This window comes from Hippocampus comes, unplaced genomic scaffold (assembly GCF_001891065.2).
Source record: "Hippocampus comes isolate QL1 unplaced genomic scaffold, H_comes_QL1_v1.1 scaffold14, whole genome shotgun sequence".
In the NCBI taxonomy this organism is placed as follows: domain Eukaryota; kingdom Metazoa; phylum Chordata; class Actinopteri; order Syngnathiformes; family Syngnathidae; genus Hippocampus; species Hippocampus comes.
Window position 1 is genome coordinate 1350332 of NW_017805839.1, and position 6758 is coordinate 1357089.

At 41.2% G+C, this 6758-nt stretch overlaps 1 protein-coding gene across 1 annotated transcript in view; it reads left to right on the forward strand.

Moving 5' to 3' along the window:
* The first annotated feature begins 251 nt into the window (after positions 1-251).
* The window catches only part of LOC109526659 (contactin-3-like), a 64923-nt gene continuing 58416 nt past the window's right edge, over positions 252-6758 (forward strand). The window contains exon 1 of the mRNA XM_019888084.1: positions 252-999. The gene's annotated coding sequence lies outside the window, so the exon portion shown is untranslated. The remainder of the gene's footprint in view (positions 1000-6758) is intronic.

The window sequence follows — 6758 nt, forward strand, 5'->3', positions numbered from 1 at the left end:
TAACAGACCTCTTTGTGTGCGTTGGAATGTTTCCCACTCTCCTTCCACTTTGACAGTGTGGGCTAGAAAATTCTGCTTCAGCCTGATTTTTGCCCGTTAGTGATCCTCACTCGCTGACCAAAGCAAGACTCTTTTGAAAAAGTCAGGGGTCAAAAAAATACGGATATCTATTTTTCATATGGATTGAAAGTGAAAAATCGTCAGAAAAAAAAATAAAGTGCAGATTGATGGGCTGCCTGAAAATTCTCCTCAAGTTTCACCACTGCCTTGAACTGACATGCAGGTAAACGCGTGGCGTGTCTCGGGTTGGTGGTAATGATGTGATTTGACGCTGGGTGGCGCAGTTCCTTGCCAGGTGCCTATCCCATCGGCACCTTTAGTGAGTGTGGCCGCACGTACACCCATGCTGCTGCTGCTGCTGCTGCTGTTGCTACTTCTTCTGCTGCTCCTCCATTGCCTCGCTGCCGTGCTGCCCACTTCTCCTTCCTCCTCTCCCTCCTGCTCTTCCTCCTCCTCCTCCTCCTCCTCCTCCTCGCAGGGGAAGCTGACTTGATGCACATAATAAATCACCTCGGCAAGATTGCCCCCCCCACCCCCTCCTTTTTTTTTTTTTCTTTTTTCGTCCAAGCCCGATTTGAAAGCTGCGCGCGTTGGATTGGAGACCGTCGAATCATTTCAATGTGATTCAGCGCCACAAGCAACGTGGGTGTTGTGCGTGCGCGTGAGCCGTGCGTTTGCGCGCGCGTGTGGTGTTTTCCTTTTCCTTTTTATTTATTTTATTTGTCGTTTTCATGCGTGAATGTGATGAGGAGCGGAGGAAGAGGCGAGAGCGGTAGCTATGAGGCGCGTGTCATCTCGACTCGATTTCACCTGTATGAACGACCTTGCCATTGTGACCGAAATGTTCCTAAAAGGCTTTCCATGGAGGATATACGTGTCGCCCATTCCCTGAGAGCTGAACCCGATCGCTGTTGGTTTCAAGACACTCAAAGATAAGCGGTAAGACACACACACACACACACACTCGCTCGTACACGCACACATGCGCACGCACACACAAAGGCGAGAAACAGTACAACCTGAGCGCGTGCATGGCTATTGTAAACGTGCATGTACGCTAAATTATTTCCGCCGTGGCATATGTCTTTTATTATTTATTGCACCTAATAAGGTTCAGCGGCTCTTGTCTACTTTCCGAATTTGCCTCAGTCAATCATCTCATGCACTCCTTGCACCATATTACGGTACAAAATAGTTTATTATAGGCGAGATATGGTGGCATGCCCTCATAACTGCATCCAATTCCTCCACATGGAGTTGTTTTATTTATTTTTTTGGTTTAGATGAGCATATTTTATCCCATATCAAATGTGCATTCATCGATTGCTGTTATTTTATTTTGGGTCAGATAGTGATGCATGGAGTTATATTAGTCACGGAGTGGTCCATGCTACTGGGGGTGCCCTACCTGGCGTGATGCTACACTGACTGCAGCCTCACTTGTGATCACTCTGTCAAATACATGGCAAGAACCCAAGAGCAACACATTTCACGCCCAACTCGTTCTCAGTGGATTGCATTACAAATCATTTTATGCTTGGTACAATGAAGGACCACCTTTTGCACAGTCTAATGAGATTCAATGCAAGTGTTGGACATCTGAAAGTCTGCCTTTTTGAAGATAATATCCAGTTTTGATTGAAGCTGTCAGAGGGACTCAATGATATGTGTAACACAACCATTCGGGGATGTGTGATCAGAGGAGGCACTAAACAAAATATGATTCAATAAAGTGATTTTCAATATTACTACTTTATATTGATACTCCATGATTAAATTGTCAATATTGTAAAATTCGCATAATTCCTGTTCAAGTGCATGGGCGCGATGTGCGGCAGTGAGAAGCCTCGCCTCACCTTTCATTGCGCAATACTTCACCAGCTGGGCTGAGGAGGCTTGTAATTAGCAAGCGCCCGATTCTGTCTCTCTTCACGTCGCCAGTGTAATGTTTTCAGACACTTTTTTTAATAAGCATTCTAGTTTTCCATATTCACGCAAGCTTATTTAATATTTGCGTGTTACATATTTACTTTTGCTGCTTGCATGAAGACGCAGATGAAAAAATGCCCAAAGTGAGGCAAACGCTACTGAAGGGGCATATAAGAACACACAGGTACCATGCTTTTCTACACAGTTGCGTACCTACTTAGGGGCTGCAATTCTAAAATCAAGTGTGCAGCTGCAGTCCATTCATTCTAAAATTTCACCATATCTGACCTTCAAGCTTTTCTGAAAAATGCACTCCCAAACAAAACGGGGTCCAATTTATGAAGGAAGACGGACACCTGAGCTTGAAGAATCTGCTTCAACCATCAGATCTGAAAATTACCTACTCTTCACAAATCAAAGGGTATACCTGGACAAACTGGCTTATTAAAAAAAAAAAAAAAAGGCACACCACTTTGCAATTTGATGAGCAGCCTTTTGAATGAGTAAGCAATTGTCACGGTAATGCAATGTTTGTTATGGACGGTTATTATGCATGTGAAAAGTAGGCTGACATGTATTATTTTTATTTATTTATTTATTATTTTTGTACCACTTTTTACTGTCAGGCTGCCATGCTACTCCGGCTCATAAATTTATAATATGCCTGGACAGCCACGAACCTCACGGCTTGTCACTATTTTGTGAATATGCCACACAGAGGAATTTCTGTATGTGAGATTCAAAGTATTTTCTGTTTCTGGTTGAAATGTTATGTATGGAATTTCAAGTGTTACAATGTAGCTATGAAATTTTAACGTTAAAAATAATTCAATCAAAGGTTCAATTCCGAACGTGGAATTGAAAGTTTTTTAGCCTATGGTTAGGAATGTTGCATATGAAATTTGTAATACAGTGGTTCCTTGAGATACGAGTGACTTACACTTGTATGGAAACTTTTTGTGATACGGTCATTGCCATTCTTTTTTTTTTGTTGTTGTTGTTTTTGCTTTGATTTGCCAATGCAAACTTGAGATCGGCCGACAAGTGCTTGGTGGCAGTTCATGATTCAAAATGAGCAGATATGAATCACAGTTTGTGAGTCAAAATTCACATTTTGCACCTCAAACACGGTGCAATGCCGACCTGCGACTGGTCATTTATGTGGCAAAACGCAGCGCTGCCAAATGTTACGGTAATCACCGACCGCTAACTCATTCCACTTGTAATACGGCGTGATTTTATTGAATATTTAAAAACAAAGACACTCAGAAAAGCTGCGCTTGATGGCTTTGACAGCACACACGCTTCTTTATAAATGTTATATTGAATTAATAAGCCCGGCAGTGAAAGTGATCCCAAAGCAGTCACCATCCACCCCCTTCGAGTCACTTATAAAACTGACCGGCCGCACTCAGACATATATCCAGCCAGTGACCTGCCTCATTTCATTGGTGGCCAACAAAAACTGAAAAAACCTCACACTGGATGAAAAACAACGTTCCATCGAGCTATATTGCGAGTAGTTACCCACTTAACTCTAGGAAAGGTTGTTTGGCCAACATGTTTGACAGCAGTGAGTACTCGACTGTGCCGTCTCTCTCCTCGCATTAAAAATGTAATCCTGCAAAATACTCCACGTCTTTTTTTTTTTTTTTGTACCTGTAATCTGATTATGTGCTTTATTTTAACACAATGTTTTTTGCATACTGAATACCTAACGCCAGAACATGAATTCCGTTACTCCCCAAACCTACTGACAACTTGAGTTCGCCTTCTAATATTGATCACCAAAGATATTTAACCCTTTCATGCACCCTGTAACCTGATAACATGATAAACTGTCCACTGTAGTAATCGCTGTCCCTCAAAGGGTTAATATTGTTGTGGAATGTGAGAAAATGCTCCTATTGCCTGAGCTAGATAAAGTCTTTAAAATCGTTCTCGGAGATAGCTACCAAACAAGTGAATCATTTAAACACTTTTGTTGTCACTAATGAGAACTTTATTCAACACTTAAGATACTCTAGTTATCTTAATTTTAGATTGATATTTTGAAAACTTCGACTGATATAAAGAATATTTGTTGCATTCCTATTTAGCTGGTCTAAGATCATAAACTCACGGCCATAAACTGAATATTAATGTTGCATGCTCAAATGCGAGCTGCTCAAGTGAATTTGCTATGAGGCTGTTACACTGTAATGCCTTTTATATTGAATGACAAAACAGTATATTTTTGGTCCAAAAAAAAATGCCGAATTGAAGTTTAAATACATATTTGTTTGAAAAAAACCCCAGTGAAAAAGTTCCCAGAGAATAAAGTACAGTTTGCTGCTATGCACAATGTGAATTTAAGAAACACAAACTGCGAATTAGATTTTTAAAAAATGTAACCAATTGTTTGTGTATTATTAAGTAAAATTGATTTAATAAAAACATGGTTTATTTATATTTATACTCGTGTAGGCTATTGAATTTTCAGTAGGATATCCGTATGCTGAACTTTTAGATCACTGCAACCCGATACTCAACCTCCGCTTTGTATTGTTGTATTTTTATTGTTTAATAAAACTGCTGCTTCAGGTCCCAGCGATTAACATGCAAAAAAAAAAAAAATGGCTCCTCAAAATTTGTAAAATAACTAATTGATTAGCAAAACTGCTCTTCTATGAAAAAAAGTTATTTTGAGCCTAGCGGTGAACTCAATTCAGCAGTTTTGCGACGAGGGAACATTTCGGCAAAAACAAGGTTTCAAGCTGTTTAATGACACGCCCAGTTTATGTTTACTTGCAATTTAAACAACACATGTGAGCAGATGATTTCATATTCACAGGCATATATTCTCCATCTATGAAAAATGACTAATATTACAGCAAATTACTGAGTAGCTGAGTCGTAGGATAGTCGAAGAAGAAGTCCATTTTTCTTGTTTATCTGAATCTTATGTAATGTACTGCCTCACTCCCTTATTTAAAAAAAAAATAGTTTGTGGTGGGACTGTAACGGCTTGATGGCATTTTCATTCATTTCTGTGGGGAAAGGTGATTTGATACATGTGTTTTGAGATAAAAGTATAGTTACGGAAGGAATAAAACTCATATCTCAGGGTAGCACTGTAATTTAGTCTTGGGCTGGATTTTAAACTTCCCTGAGGATCCCATAAACCACTGCCGGACATCCATTGAATTTAATAGGTCTCATTCTACTCTTCAGATGTACCTCTCTGTTAAGTGTTTCTTTAAATCACAGGTGTTGAACTCAAAGCCTGGGGGCCAGATCCGGACCGCCACGTCATTTTGTGTGGCCCGTGAAAGCAAATCGCATGTCGACTTTCATGATCCTTGCTCAAATCTGTACCGAAATGTCAAATTGTCATGTGTAATCAATAACATTGAGATTTTGCAATCATTTTGCTAGCCTGATTACACTCACTTGAACAATAATTGAACAAACAACAAACAGTTGACTTGAGTGATTTCAAAACTAGTAATCCACCAATCTGCTGTGTACAAGTAACAATATGACGAGATGATTGAACATTTATTCGGTTCACTGTCCTAAAGGGTCTCCCAGGGAAGATGTAACTCCAAAGTGGCCCGCGACAAAAATGAGTTTGACTCCCCTGATTTAAATGGACCAATGACAGATGGTGTCTTCGAATGGTGAGCAAAAAAAAAAAAAAAAAAAGCCACAGCAGTCTAATTCTTATTTGTTTTAATTGGTCTAATTTTGACAGGCACTGTGCATTCCGAAATACATTTGGTAAACACGCACATATGCAAACACGCACACTCACACACACACGCTTATTCAGTAGGTAATTGTATACTGGTATGCTACCGTGTCAGCTAAAATAGCTGTGATGAATGCAGCTTAGGCCTTCAAAGTAAGTAGACTCCCACTCTTCCAGCTGCGCTGTTTGTTCAAGCATCACCCCACTTGGATGCTCGCAGAGTGTGATGGAGGTGGTGAATGTCACCATCTTCTTTTTTTTTTTTAAAGTCATTTAAATCCTGGATGGAAGGTGTACGCTCCTTGGCGGGGAGTGATTCACACAGTGAAGCTTTCACACCACCTTGTATCGCCATCATCGTTAGCGCCATTATTCAGTGCAAGCTGAGAATGTGCGTGGTGTGCGGGAAGCATTGGCAACGGCGCACAAGTGACATGCGAATCACTCGTCTGCTTCTGCTCATGCTAATTTCGGTAGCTGAGTTGCGCATTAGCATTTGGTAGACAGGTGCATGTAAACCGAGGGCCACGTTGGCATTTGTGCATAAAACCCCCACTCCAAGTTTACACATACTAAGTAGACAGGGAGTGTATTACCCAGTGTGCCCTCCATCACTCCTCAGTCTCTAGGTGCCAACCAACTGTACATTGTGCTCCCATCACTGAGTTACGGCGTGCAGGACTCTTTGCAGGAAGGAAGCAAGCATAAAAATCCAATTCGGCCGACTTTGAAGGGGAAGAAGAAAAAAAAAAGGCTGGAGCACACATGAAAGGTGTTGAGGAAAATCCTGGCTGAGGCTCCACGTGTCTGACTTGACATCCAAGGCAGCTGACAAACAATTAGACCCTCTATAAGTAGTGCTGTGAACCAGGCTCTCTGGGGATTAGACCACAAATGAGCCACACATCACGGCTTATGTCTTCTAAATGGAAAGTGAGTGCATGTGTGGAGGCACGGTGTTCCTGGGCATGTGTGTGTGTGTGTGTGTGTGTGTGTGTGTGTGTGTGTGTGTGTGTGTGTGTGTGTGTTCGCTGAT